At 45.8% G+C, this 15,517-nt stretch overlaps 1 protein-coding gene across 5 annotated transcripts in view; it reads left to right on the top strand.

Annotated features, from left to right (window-relative positions):
• The first annotated feature begins 1,746 nt into the window (after positions 1-1,746).
• Positions 1,747-15,517, top strand: part of chl1b (cell adhesion molecule L1-like b) — a 62,054-nt gene continuing 48,283 nt past the window's right edge. For 4 of the 5 annotated variants that reach the window (XM_068595267.1, XM_068595265.1, XM_068595266.1 and 1 more), the window contains exon 1: positions 1,747-2,004. The gene's annotated coding sequence lies outside the window, so the exon portion shown is untranslated. Of the gene's footprint in view, positions 2,005-2,185; positions 2,379-15,517 lie in introns of those variants that run through there. The other variant, XM_068595263.1, reaches the window with a different exon arrangement.

Genomic DNA, 15,517 nt, shown 5'->3' with positions numbered 1-15,517 from the left:
GGAGATCGACTGATCATGAGTGTGTGTGTCTCTGATGAGGCACATCCGAGTTGTGACACTGTTTAGGCCTAAAGTGGCGCAACGTAACCAAGTACATTTATACTTAAAAACTGTACAACATGGAGCTACTTGTTTATGACTTTGTCCAAGATATCATTGTTTTCTGTTTCTGTTTTAATTAGTCTTTTTTATTAATAAATACTAATGTTTTGTGGTCCATGGGGAACACTGGTGAAAAGCATCCAATGGAAGTCAATGCGGTTTTTAATATTAACAATTGAATACATGAATATTATGTTTGCTTTGGACCACATTTAAGAAGCCTCTCAGTCTCTCAGGGAGGTAAGAGGCGCTTTGTCAGTCATTTTGAAGGAGACACTTTAAAAATAACTTTGCAAAAATGGTCATTTCTTTTTTTTCTTTAGTTAACATTAATTACACAACTAACGTTCTAAAAAAACATTTTGCAATTAAAGTTGTTTCTTGTCGGATGAAGAGAAAGGGAGTGAAGGTCACTTTGTAACAACTAATATTATACTAAATATTATACTAATAATGGAATATTGTAAAAGTACATATCCGATCAGGCGGTATAGCATGTGGTTAGAGCTGCCCTTGAGCAAAGCAGTTACAGTATCCAGTGATTGCGGGTCAGCAGGGACGTGCGGTCAGGCGAGGCTCATCATGAAAAATAAAAAACAAATATCGATAAAATAAACATTATTTTCTCCACTGATCTAAATGTAATTTCTGTCTTTCAGACCACCCAAAGCACTTTGACACAACATCACCCATTCACACACTGATGAGAGGAGCTACCATGAAGGTGCCACATCATCAGGATTACCAACCATTCATACACCGTAGGCGCAGCCAAAGGGCAATGAAGGGTTAAGTGTCTTACCCAAGGATACATCAACATGGCCTCGCGGAGCCTGGGATCGAACCGCCGATCCTCTGAATGAAAGAGGACTCTGCTCACCACTGAGCCACAGTCGGCCCCTGTAAGTAGTCTTTGAGAGAAACAGGATGTGACTAGGAGAAGGATCCCAAAGAAGAAGGGAAACATTCAACAACGAGAAGAGTCACAGATAAACTCCCTTCTTTTCTCCACGAGCCGGACAGTCTGCCTTTTGTTTTCTCCTTCTTTGTCACCACTTTAATATTTGTGGACACTTTTACGGGGGGATCGGGACTTCTCAAACGTGCAACACTCATGCAGATGGAGCTGTGCAACAAGGCGGGTATGAGTGGCCAACGGCAGAATATGTAGTGAGACTGTTATGAGACAGGAAAGGGCTTTACTTACTAGTAAAATAAACACGCATGTGAATGAGTAAACTAAATATTGACTATTATATATATAATAGTCAATATTTAGTTTTTCAAAATGAAGCAGACTATATATATATATATATATATATATATATATATATATATATATATATATATATATATATATAGGCCTGCTTCATTCTGAAGCTCGGTGGGAATAATGTCGCTGTCACTGTTGTTGGGGGGTGGGGGGCACTTTAACCCGGTCACGACGCGGGGAAGTTGCTCGCGGTTTTTCCGAGTTGCCATGGGGTTTTTGTAAAAACCTATTGACTGCGATAGGGTCCCTTCTTTTCTTTCGAGTCTGTCATTGTGGTGGAGGAGGAGGAGGAGGAGGAAGAGGAGGAGAAGGAGGAGGAAGAAACCCCTATTACTTTTTTTTCTTTTTACAGAGGCGGAGGGGTGTGTGCGTGTCTGTGCGTGTTTGTGCGTGTGAGTGTGTGTGAGTGTGTGTGAAGCGATAGTAGCATCCGAGGGGAGGAGGGAGGTACTCCGGTTCAGACCCACTGCGAGGCAGAGCCGCGATACGCGCACGGTGAACCCTCCCTCTCTCCTCTCCTCCTCTCCTCTCCTCGCTCCCTCTCTCCTCTCCTCCCCCTCTTCCAGCGGCTGTGGAGACAATTCAACTTTATCCACGGCTGTGTGCTCCGACATGAGTTGCACCTGAAGGTGAGTTTTTTTGTTGTTGTTGTTGTTGCCATTTCTGTGTTCCTGTTGGTAATTACATTTTACATCACTGGAGAAAGAAGACAAAAAAAGAGTGTATTTGACATTGCCGCCCATTTTAATACGTGTTGTTACTTCTGTGGCACTTGTTACAAATTGCCAGCTCCAGCGTTTGACCGCGGAGCTCGCGACTGGGTTGCCAGGATTTGAACACCTGTGCGGACCGCGGAGGTCTCACCTCCGCGTGGCGGGCGGTGGAAAAACTGGAATTAATTCAAACGCGTGAAGAAGGAGAAAGAGGGGGGACGACTTTAGTCACGACTGCTGCTGTTGTAACGCTGTCGTAACGTGTTCACGCGTGGATTAAATCATCGCAGGTTAGTCACAAGCGACGAGCCGGTGGAGGGCTAAACTAGCTTAACCTGGTTTACACACCTTGCACGGGCACAATTATCCCCCTTCTCCAGCGGGGAAAAACAAAGAAGCTTTTCAAGGGTTTAATTAAACTGCTAGAGTTGATAAGTATTAATTGATATCACTCTGAGATGATAGTTTATTTTTGGTGTCTTATATATTCTGACTGCCTGTAATAAATCCCCTGGCTGGAGATTCCTCCTGTTTACCACCACGCTGCCCCATTACACGTGTCCGTAAACTCAGCCTGCTTCTTCTTCTTCTTCTTCTTCTTCTTCTTCTTCTTCTTCTTCTTCTTCTTCTGGCTCTCGTGCTGAACGCTTGAGCCGCAGAGCTGAATCACAACCTTGTCATCCAGTGTGTAAATGCATGCATTTCCTCCTGCATGTGCAGGGCACGGGCATAGTTCTGGTTAGTGAGGGGTTGGGGGAGCATTTGTGTGGAGAAGCCCTGCTGGTGGTTGAGCTCCAGGGATATTTTGTGTGCAGATTTTGTTTTTAATGTCCGCAGGTGCCAATACAGCAGATTGATTATTTAACTGTGAAAAGGTAACGTGCGGTAATTCGAACAGCACAGAAAGTTTTTGTATTATTGTTTTTTTTTTAACTAAGAAATATCAGATTTTTTTTTTCTTTTCCAATGTCATTTGAAAAGGACTCACAATGCATATTTGAGAAAAAAAACAGTGACTTCATCCTCTTTCCTTTGCCCTTCTCCATGCTGTCATGACATTGCTTTTCTTGACACATTGCTGTGGCACAAATGCAAAGAGGGCCGGACTCGAGATTAAAATGAGTGGTGCGGCGACGATGAGTGTCATAATACATTTTAAATAAAAATCTCATGATTGTGATATTCAAATCAGAAGTTTCGGTGTGGTGGTGGTTCCCTCCTGAACTTTGGTCATCGACGGGGAGGCGGATGCGGACTGGAACGGTTGTGTATCGGGTTTGTGCGCTTAAACGTGTTGCATTTGTACATCGGGAGTGATCACACAGTGATTCCCTCAATATGAATATTTACAATGAATGCAAATTTGTGCTGCAAATTCAAATGTTTCCTCAGCATTGTGGTGTAGTGTCTCATTATAGAGTATGCCTTTGAGGGGGAATCCCAGGAAACAGACGTGTTTCATAGTTTACCCGTATTCTTATAGTTGTATTCCTTTTGATGCTTCTTTTTATGTTATGGCTCACAACAAAATTGACTTGGCCTATATTGTTGTAGCACAGTTTGTGGTATATTTTCAATGACGACAACACCCCCCGCCCCACACACCCCACACCCCCACACACCCCTAATAGAACTTAGCAGCGCTAATACTGATCCTGCTGCTGCTTATTGTGTAAAGACCTTCTGAAGGTCAGACTGCCATTCGTGATTGCAATCATCTCAAGCTGCCCTTCAAGAAGAGGAGATCCCGTTCGAGTCGCCCAGCGTTCCTACCGTCAGGCCGACGCATGTACCTTCTTCGGGTGTTCGCAGTCGGGATTATCCCCACATCAGGTACGTTGGCCGAATTCCATTTCTAGGCCAAAGACGAGAGCCCCTAATGGCACTTGTCATCACACGTGGTCCCCAGCCTCTCTGTATTCAGGGCAGTGGTGCTTTGTGTCCAGAAGTAGGTCGAATGCTTCTCACCAAACAATTTGAGCGAGAGCCAGTAATTGGACAAGCAAAGTGTCGACCATCTCCCTGCCGGTCCGTGTCAACCAGCTCCCACCCCCCACACTCTCGTCCACTTAATATGCAGCACCGGCCCGACGCATTTCATGGACCGTTTTCAGCCTTTTTAATCATTTAGATTACAAAATACTGGAAACAGAACATCCTTTGTAGCTGCGGCCCGGCTCATTCGCTGCCGTGTTCCGCCGCCAACGAATGTCCACTCGTACGTGGAGAGACACCCAGTCGCAGCCACTGTGAATATGCAGTAAAGTCAATTTTATTCACATAACCCAATATCAAAAGATTGCCCCAAGGGGCTTTACAGCCTGAACAGCGTACGACACCTTCTTTCCCAAGACTTGGTTCGGATAGGCACAACCCCCCCCCTAAAAAAACTTTTAAGGAGGAAAACAAAAATTGGAGGTTGTGCAACAGATGTTGTGAGAATGGGATCGATCAACACAGTTTAAATGTCAGGATGACAACAGAACAGTTGTAAACACCGGGAAAGAATGAGGATCGGGGAGGATGTCGAGCAACTTTAGACAAACCTGAGCCCACACAATCTCTTCTCCGGCAGGGTGATCTGGAAAGAGGACGGGTTACACAGAACGCGCTGAAAGGTAAAGCTCAATCAAGCACAGCATTCACACAGGTAGGAGCAAGCAAACCGTATCCAGATCCAAACATCTGGAATGAGAGAAGGAGAGAGAGAAAGAGATAATTAAAGAGTGAGGTTGAGGGAAAAGAGTGAGCAAGGTGGAGGGGAGAGGGGGAGAAAGAGAGAGAGAAGAGAAAGAGACACAGCAGAGAGACGGAGTGGCATTCAGAAAGTTTGCAGTATTCCCGTCGGCAAGTGAAACATGAGGTACTTCAGGCTTGATAATTGTCATGAAGGTTAACAGCCAGGCGATTCATGGTCACAGGCCCGAAGTAATCAAAGAGTGAGGAATTGACTGAAAGTTGGGGCGAATAAAAGATGATTCTCAAGAGGTTATTCCAGAGGAAGGTGGTACCATAGGAAAAGCCATGTGGTGCACTGTGTGTGGCTGGTGTTGTGTCGCGTTGTGAGTTTGCATATGTGTCGTGTCTTGGAGAAACCTACTGTAGCAGGAACTACCACAGAAGTGGTTTTGGGTGTTTTGCCAGTTGTTTAAATGTCTGTCCGTGGGACGGTAGTGCCATATTCGTGCAGGATGCAGTCACAGCCTCTACAGGTGTGTTGAGATCGACATGAAGGGTCGAATTCAACGAGCGGACAGTCCTGATGAGGCAAGCTCCGCTTCTGAAAATGAAGCCACTGTGGGAGTGCCTTCAACCTGCATTCTCCAGCAGGGGTCGTGCAAAAAGAACAAAGTCTGGTTGTATAGAAGTCTATGAAAAAATGACTACTTTTCTCTTGATTTCCTAGGAGTTTATGTCTCAATCTCCAGTTTTCAAGTCTTCTTTAATACAGCATACAGCAATACAGATGTTCATTAAAGGGTCTGCTTTAGGGCGTGGCTACCTTGTGATTGACATATTCTGTTTACACTTTTCACAGTGTGTAACTTAGCTCCGCCCTCTCGCGTCACAGCTAGTTCCACAAGATAGTGAGAGCCAAATGGTGAATTCGAGGCTTGTGAACAGTCTCCGGTCCTGGATGGAGTTTGAGGTTATTAGGATATCACACTGAAGGAGCCTGTCCTGTTACAATTTTGTAAGCTATCAAAAGCCCCTTAAAACGGACTCCGATCTCACATGGATAGGGAGCCAGTGAAGGGAAGCTGCCGGCATCAACAGACTCGGTCACACAGGCGAGTGACGAAGAACACCTGAGCTCTCCTACACAGGCGTCTCAAACTGGCATTGTGTTCAGGCTGAAGCATCAGACACTGCGCGTACAGTACGCGCGCGCACGCGTGTGCGTGAGCGCTCCGTAGTCCAGTGTACGCGAGCGAGATAATGGGTTCGAGAGTGGAGAGACACAGAAACCCTTTCTTTGTGCTGGCGCTGTGTAGACCTGGGCTTTGAGGGTGCAGATTGAAAGATGCGTATCAAGATTCGGCATGCACCCCCTCCCCCCTCCCTCCTGTGTGCCCCGGTGATACGATACAGGCGAAAGTTTGAGCCAAGGGGAGACTGGAACCTGCATTTGATTGTTTGATTTAGAGAGTTTCTGATTGATCCCGTCATAGAAATTCATGTGTGCATTGAAACTGCCTCCCAAAGGTTCTCAGGTGTCTCACCGGTGCGCCGACTGCACTGGACGCATCTCTTCATGAACATCAGCAAAGCAATTTCAGACTCTAATTCAGTCTGTCAGATGGAATCTGCAGTATCAGATGGCTGTTGGAGATTAGAAAACAGCAGTCTCAACAACAGCGAGCAGGAGCGAATCGCTGCGTCAGGCTGAGTGTCCATTTAAGCGTCCATGTTACCGACCCTCATGGGTGTTGCTGCAAAACAAAAAGCAATATCTCTAACATGTATTTTAATCAATTTTCCTCGCAGCTGTGCAAACCGGTCCACGGATATAAAGTCTTAACCCGAAGCTGTGATTATGACGAACATTTCCCTGATACAAGGCGGAGATGAGATGTTGAGTAGCGCGTTGGCGGGCCCTAATTGGGGCGCAGCTCAGGCTCCGGCACTACAAGCAATCACGGCGCCGCGGGCAGAGTCGAGAGTGCCGCGACGCCCGCCGTACCCGAGCCCTCCTCTTTCATGTTTGTCACCGGTGACAGTCAGGGCAGGCTCTCTCGAGCCGCTGTGTGCTGGAAATGTGTTTGGCGACATGAAATATTCATATCCTCGCCTGCACTCCGGCAGCGCGCATATTTATTTTCCTGGATCATTTTATTTTTATGACACCTGCGACCGGCTCTGAGGTATAGATAGAGGAGTGTCGGGAAATGGTTCCCCGGCATGCGGGGGAGGAGATGCAAAGATAAGAGGTGCTTATCATCGGAATCAAGGTCTATTTCTTATTTAACGGCCCACTGCGTCATTCGGGGGCCACCGGGTGAACGTGATCAATGGCGTCTCACGGACAATTTATCAGCGCGGTTAATACCGAAGGACAAACCTGCAGTGAGGTCAGCGTTATCTCATACGCTCGATGCTTCTTCTCTGAGCGAGAGGGGGCGAGAGGTCACCAGCCCACAATGTGTCACGCACTGAAGGTATGGATCGGCCAGCAGTTGCCCTCGAGGCATTTTTTAACCCAAAGTTATTGCCGATGGCATCCGGCTTCAGGCTTTTCGTGTTCTCTGTAATGCCTAGTGTTTACATGCCATCATTCAGAAGTGACCACATTATCGCACAGTCTGCACTTGTTATTATCTCTTTCTCCAGGCTTTTTCTTCTTTCCCCCAGAGTATTTCGTCCTCTTTTGGATTTAGTGCAAAGACTGTGCTGTTTTCCTGCCTCACATGGCGTAAGAATTGTAATTTTCTTTGTAATGTTTAATTAATCAATTTAGATTATGCTCACATGACAAGCATAACCATTAAAGAGAACCACCGCGATGGTGCTTTATGAGGAGAATTTTAATCCCACTGTGCATTGCTGTCAGCTTCAAAACCCATTTTCCAATCGTGTTGTCCCCATTCTTACATGCCTGCTCCGATTTACAAAGCTGCTGTTGAATCAAAAAAATAAAAACCCCGGTGAAAAGGGCAATACAACCATGAGATTCTCCAAGGAACAACAAACATGACACCTACGCCTCAAAGAGTAAGAAGTTATTGCCCTCAAGTCACTGGGAAACGGGGGTGATTTCCATTTCAATTGCGGGGGCTCAATTTGGGATAACTCATGCATACAGAGGTAAGGCGAACAAAGGCTGCAGGAATAAAAGTGACAAATGTAGAGAATGGAACAGAGGAGCGCGCTATCATTGGCTTTGTGTCCCATGAAGGGTATTGTGCGTGGACACTTGGAAAAGGTTGCACGTGGACCCCCCCCCTGGGACAGGGAAGTGAAGGGCACCGGGGATGAAGGAGGACACATGTGACAGGCAGCGGGGACACAGAGGACTTACCGGGACAGAAGTGAAACACGCCTCGTACGATGATGCTGTACAGCTCATTCGGTTTCCCACTGACCCAAATTGTCAGAAACCAAAGTCAGTTGTTTGATTGACTTGACGCCCTAAAAACTCTCAAACGTGTAATATTTAGTACGATATTTCGGTTCCTTTAATTATTTTTGTTCGAATTTCCGACCGTGTTTTATTCATGCATAGGTCTTTAACGGCTGCTTTGTCTGTGTTTGAGAAACTTTGCCTCTATTTAAAAAAAGAGAACAAAAGGATACTGTAGGAAAGCAAGCTACAACCACGGTAGCTTCACAGTGATCATCACGAGCTGTAAACACTGGAGATCCAAAACATTGCTGTGTAGCCCACTACAGAAGCTGTTCTATCAATTCATTTCAAAATAATTATTAAATATATGAACTTATAATCAACCCACGTCAGTTTCATGCTTTAAATATCGACTTCTGGTTCAGCCCCACCCACTTCCCATTTAAACCCCGCCCACTGCAAGTTTGATATAGATAATTCAGTGGGTAGAATTGATACAGATAATGGTTTCCTTGCTCATTCCTACTAAACACAAAGTACAGCTGAGACTGCGTTCAATTCATTATGCATGTATTCAGTCATAAACCAAAGCATGGACAAGTGAAACTGTTCACCTGATGGTGCCGCTCGATGAAAAGGGATCATCAAAGTTAATTCAATGCATCCTAAGGGGGCGGGGGGCATGAATGTGCCAAATTTCAGGGCAGTCGAGACTTTTCATCCCACAAATATAGACCTCAAAGTGGTATTATGGGACTATGAATAAAAAAAAACGACATGTCAAAATGTCTGCCGTGAAAAGGGTCCATAAAAGTCAGGAAACTCCCTCCGGCTTTCACAGAACACCATACATTTGCGTTACATTTCCAGAAAGTGATATAATACCTTGCAAATGTGTACATTGTTTTTTTTTCTTCATTTTTTTTTACGGGACAATGTGGCAATCGGTCTGGAAGTAGGTGAGCAATATGTGTCAGTGTGACGGGGTCCGCAGTGAGGGCCAGCAGCGCTCCACGTCCAGAGGCTTCCCCCGGGGGACCTCATTACGCCGCACCGGGCTCCGGCCGGTGCTGTAAGTGGACCGCTGGGATCCCGCGCCTACTGCAGGGCCATGATTTGGTGCGAACACGCAAACCCGGGCGTCCGCTCTGTATGGCGAGAGCCCGTTTACCGGTCCAGCGAGGCCCTGGGGTCCAGCACAACACTATCCCTCCAATGGAAGATTAGAGAGCGATCAAGCTTGATTAGAGTCATGAAACAAAGAGGACGTGCTGCTGAGTGGTCAATTTGCAAAGTGGGCAAACACACGATCGAGGACTATAATCCCCTCCTCTTTTTTTTATTCGTATCCAGTCGCAGCTGTTGCGTTGACTCACTCTGGCCAAATTGTCATTTAGGTTTGATCATAGCTGCTGCGGACAAACAAACTCCCTCCGCTTTTTACCCTAATGGGGACAGGAGACTTTATAGACCTTTTATTTACAATGTAAAACTGAGAAGAAAGAGAGTGGTACTAAAGCCATGTTCTGGTCTTGGCCATCCGGTAACCCATTGTAATGTTTTGCTGCAGGGACATAGCGGCCCTTTTTATCTGTGTCCGAACCTGATTCATTTCCTCCACTACAACTTTCAGCAGTTTTTAATGTTGCGATCACCTGTGAAAGTCTTTGCAGTCCTCCTTTAGGGCCTCGACACAGAGCCAACGCTCAGCATGTCTATTTCTTAATTTACTCACCCACAGATCCAGCAAATGTTTAGTGCGAGAATCTTGCCAAGCTGGTACCAATCCAAATTAATTCATCATCTTGGGGAGGGAGAGGGCACATTCTGCATTTTCTTCTCTCTTCTTTTTTTTTTTACAAGTGTGACCCGCAGACCACCAGCTATGAACCACAGACTTTCTTGACCTCATTATTTATACAACTCCAGATTTTTTTGTGTGGGTGGGGGTGGAGGGGGTTATAAACCGAGACTTCTTGCAGAGCCCGTTTTTATGGCCTCGTATTCGGTTGGCAAATGATTTCACCTTGTAACATTTTTCTTCGGTTTACAGTGGAGTTTCAACGACCGTCGAGGGGGGGGGCTCTCATTGCGGTTCAGGTTGAGCTGCTATGATGCTGAAGCTTACAGGAAATGGCTGGGTGCTATATTATTGAGCCTTTTAGTCACAAATTGACTCATTGGAACGCTCAAGAGGGAAGTGGTCGGGTAAATGCTGTTTTAATTGCATTAGCTAATCAGTATAACGCAGACGTTCCTGAACACAACTACTAGAGTAAGGTTAATTTGGAGTCTAGTGCTCATTAGGAAATGCCAGCCGATATAATTGGAATTATTGTCCTTTTAAAAAAAAAAAAGAGCGAGCAAACACTGTAGCGTTGTGGCATTGAATGGATAGTGTACAGGTAGACACCTCACATGCCTTTTGTTTGTTTAAACCTCACTGCTCTTTTGTCGTTTCGTAGAAAACAGACGGCAATAGTAAAATTATTTCGCCGATTTCCTACAAGTCTTTTGAGCTCCTTCTTGAAATGGCAACAATGCCGTGTTCCTTCACAGAAAACAAACAAACAGCTGCAGGCTCTTTTTTATCTGCCATGATCCCAAGTGAGAAAACAACTGTATTCTGTGTGTGTGTGTTGTATGAAGAGACTAGAGCAGGCAAGACAAAGAAACAATGTCTGTAAATAAACTAATACGGTGAACTTAACAAAATTGCACAACGCAAGTAAAAGTCTCACAGCGGGAGGGGCGCATGGAGACAAATACATGATGATGACATTGTTCTGCCGCAGAGGCAATACATGATTAACTGCCAAATGCTAATTTACTTTGTTGGAGGATTGCAGATATGTCGTGGGAAAAAAAAACATATGTTTATTTCAGATTAATCCTGATGATAAGAGGAGAAAATACTTTATAGATAAGAAATTAATAAATAAATAGTGCCTTGCAGCTAATACATTCATCAATCAAAAAGCTTTTTATCTGGGCTTGTGTTACTCTTCGTTTCAAATAGTTTTAGGGAGACTTGTATTATTTTATGCTAAAGAAAAGGACATAGACGATGAAATATTGCGCTGGTTCTCCTACAACAGCAGGCATGTGTCAGAATCCGGTTTGGGTTCACTACAGTCTGCAGCATTTCATGCCCTGGCACAAATCCACATCGGTCCCAGCCAGAATTTTTTTAGCTCCATCAAACCTCCCGAGCGTGCGCATGAACAAACCTCACACCACTCCTGTGCGAGAGCTTTGCCAATTTGAAATGGCTTAGAGGCTCGAAGCGCCAGCTTTGAGAAACAAAAACAGATCAATAGAGGTGATCCAAGCGAAATCCTACTTTGATATCCCGTAGCTTCAGCCTGGAAATCCATCAGTCTTCTTGTGACATGCAACAGAGGCTTTTTTTTGAGGGGAGGCTCTGGGTGGATGGATTCTCACTGCTCAGTGGCTTTCTGCTGACCCTTCCCAATTCCCGGCCGTGGAGTTGTTGCTCGCCATCTTCCCGGCGAGGACGTCAGGGCAGCGTGTCGCCACTCCTTAAGACACGGCTGTGTCGGCGGGGCGTTGTCTTAAACTTTGACATTTGCATTTATATTGACTTCAGGCCGCCGTGATTCATTAAAGAGAGAGAGAGAGAGAGAGAAAGTAAGAGAGGGAAAGAGAAAGAGAGAGAATGAGAGAGAGAGAGAGTTTTTTCGGGGCTTTGCCTCTAATTCTCTTGCATCTGCTAAACGTGTGATAACAGGAGCAGGGTTATTACTCTGTGAAAATTGTCGTCCAACTTTGTTTATCAGAGTGCGCCGCAGCCACACAGCGGCCACAGAGTCTCACAAATTCTGTCAAAAACTGCAGATTAAATTGTAGTCAGTCATGTGTGGTGGCTTTTCTCGCAAATTAATCAGGAGTGAAGGAGAAAAAATGTTGTGCAGAATGGTGTTATGATGAACAAAACGAACAATGAGAAAAACCAAGGTTGAGACCACACTGCATCAGAGCTCTGCGACTACACAACACGGGGCTCTTGAACTACAATGCTGTGTTCGCACCAAACGCGTCAAAATTTGGTCGCGTGATTAGATTACATGCAAAGTCAATGCACAGCTGCGTAGAAGCTGTGTAGATGCAACTTTTCCGGCGGCTGAGGCAACAAGACGTGTTTGAGGCGACGCAAACAGCGTGTTTGTCGCGGGGCGAACAGGGCTTTTGGCACGACATGTTGTCGTGCGAGTTGAAATTATAGTCATACTCATAGTTGCGTCAGCCAATCAGCACTGAGAGGCTCCGCCTGTCGTTGAATCCAATTGCTGCCGGTCCCCCTGAAGTAGCGCTGATAGCGACCGTCATTCAGACGCTGTTCAGACTACGGATAATATTATGAACCCAGACACGATGGAGTTTGACGTTCTGACATTTGGGGAATTTACACAACAAGTATGAAGCAGAACTAGCGGTTATTTCTATGGTGAATGACGGAGACGGTAACTAGTTTTACTTTGATAAGCCAGACGCAGTTCCTGGAGTTGGTGAAATTCACTGAGCTGTGTGCGGCTACGGATGGTGTTATAAACCCAAACGCGAAGGCGTTTGATGTTCCGACATTTTTGTGACATCCACATCAAGTATAAAGCAGAACTAGTGGTTATTTCTTCTAAAGTCGATAGCGGAAAAGATCGTTCTTTTCCCGGGAAAAAGCAGCTACACCCCCTTTGTGGCGGCGTGATTTGTCATGCTGCTTTTGGTGTCAATACCCTTTTTTTGTGGCGCGACACAACTGACGCAGTAGAAGCAACGCGAAGAATCTTCAAGTCGCGTTTGGTGTGAACACAGCATAAGGCAGACAGATTTTTATATGTAGTTCTTTAAATGGGGGGCCTCAATATCCCCTGTGGCTACCGTGTCATGAAAAAAAGGGGGGATAACACCTGTTTGACATACGTTTTCCCTTTAGAAATGCACATTAATCTGGAACTTTCAACTCATGTTGGTGTCACTCCTGTGATTTATCCACCTCGCAAAGAACAGTCAACAGTCGAGACTGCCAGCTCCGCAGGGGTCATGATAATACCAGGGGGAGGAGGGCGGCGTGGTGCTCACAGGATTTGACAGTCTGACACGGGATGTTTGCAGAGATCACCCCAGAAAGCACATATAATTGACACCATTAGCCTTGAGGCCTGTCAGTTACCTGACAGCTGATTAATTCATGCGTGGGGGGCCCCCCCTCGACCTCCGCCCGCCACAGATAACAATTTCATACCTCCTGTTTCTAAACCTTTTTACACCTCAGTAATCCCTTCTTCTAACAACCGCTTGGCCCAGCTGAGGCACAGTTTACACCCTGCGTCGCGGATTTGTGATTATCCTTTTTCAGAGTGTGAAGTGGGGTGAAGCACCGGCCAACATGCCGTCGCGGAGGTCTGTCCACGAGTCTGATCCCCTCCCCCCCTCTCCCCAGGGTGCGTGTTCTTGTCTTCTTGTTGAACTGGTGCCTGCACAGGCGGGGTTAGGCTCTGCCGTGTGGTTTAACTCACCTGCTGTCGAAACATTTGGATCACCTCCCCCTTCCCCCCGAACGACGAGAGCAGCCCCGGGTCCTCCCCGTTCGCAGATGAAACCAGAGTTACAGATGGCTTCGCTTCCTTCTGTGGCTCATTGGAAGAGGTGGGGATAGTTTGAAGGTTACGAGGTGAGTCTTCCTCTGTGGTTCCGCGTCGAATGGTTCTTACTAACACACAGAGGCCTGGTTAATACTTGCGCCCTCCCTCCCCCACCTACGCCTTTAACATAATATAATTCAACACCTGCAGTGTGATGGATTTTTAGCCGGGGTCGAAAGTGTGCCAGAAGCACTGCTATTAACCCTGTGCATTGTGCCTCTCCGTGAAGGCCAGGCCTCTGGCAGACACCTCTCCTCTTCATAAAAGAACAGACGGCATTCTTTGCAGTGAGCGTGCGGAGATACTTTCAAAGGAGCTTCGTGCACATGGACGATATTTTCTTCTCATTCACGCCACCCTCATTTCTCAACCCGGTTCAGACCGAAGCTGGTCCTCTTCGGGGTCGGTTTCAGCCACCTCAGTTTGCGGAGTCAGCGAGCATCCTTCCTCTCATTAGCTACACGACGAGAGTGTATAGAACAATTTAAACTGAGTGGAAAACATTGAGTGTTCTCGTGCATCTGTGTGTGTGTGTGTCTGTCTGTGTCTGAAGGAGTGTAGCTTAAATTCACAAAGAAAGACTGGTGCTCAGTTTGTAAGTTGACAAAGGCATGCTAGCGTCACAGTGAAGAGAGGATTTTACAGCAATCACAGCAGAAGATGTGCTGAAACCCAGGCCCTTCTTACATGTTGTCCTGTACTTCAGGGACGCCGTTTGCACTCTTTAACACACCATGTTGGAGATAACAAAAAAATCTGTACAAATTCAAGGAACATATTTAAACAATATCTGTTTCATAATATTGATCTGTAATTGAGACGCACAGATAATACCTCAGTGAATTCAGTGAAGGCTTCAGACACTAGCGAAAAGATATGTGATCGCAATATTGATACAAATAATCAAGATTATGATTCTGGCCATTATCATGCAGCCGTAGTGGAAACCACTTCTAGTGTTCTTGGTTACAGTGACGGACCGCTTTTATGGACCAAAGGGTGGAGGACAGAATCATTCTTATACAGATGCTGTTTTTATATTTCATAGCCCGCTTACAGTGCTTATTTTGGTCTTTTCATAAATGATAACACATGTCCTACTTGAGGCTGATGATGGAATGGACATTGAAGTATTTCCTTCCAGTAAAGCTTCATACAGGTGGTAGAGGGGGTTGTCCTTCAAGCACAAGGTTAACAGTTGGACTCCTGATGGTGGTGAAGCTGTGATCTAAATTAAAAAGATCATATTAATCTCCTCGGTCTAGATCCTCCTACATCTTGTGCATGCTCCCTTAGAGATGGGCAAAACACACGGACTATGTGGTGCTTGAGAGTGACGGCTATTCATCCATAGAGACCGTCCTTCACATTGGACACGTCTAGAGGAGCATACTGTTGCTGGGAGTGCGCCTGTATTGCCAGTGGAGTCACGTATGTCCGTCTCCTTTTCTGTGAATTGGGTGGCAATACTGACGAAGCCGACCATAAGCATAGCTCCAGGTCGGTGGGGGATCCTATTATAATGCTCAGACTGAAAAAGCCCCAGGAACCAGAGGGGGATTTGTTTTGCTCAGTAAGTGGTGAAAATGGTATCAAAATGGCCTTTCTTCCCCCCACACTCACGCTCGCTGATTTATAAGTCTGCACGTCTCCAGTTTCCTGCTGCAGGAGGTGGGGCCATCAGACTGATGGCATAGATTTG

Source organism: Clinocottus analis, unplaced genomic scaffold, assembly GCF_023055335.1.
Source record: "Clinocottus analis isolate CAN_PGR_092001 unplaced genomic scaffold, fCliAna1.0.p SCAF_3, whole genome shotgun sequence".
NCBI lineage: Eukaryota > Metazoa > Chordata > Actinopteri > Perciformes > Cottidae > Clinocottus > Clinocottus analis.
The sequence above is the reverse complement of the archived record's forward strand: the minus strand, read 5'-3'. Positions and strand labels throughout refer to the sequence as shown.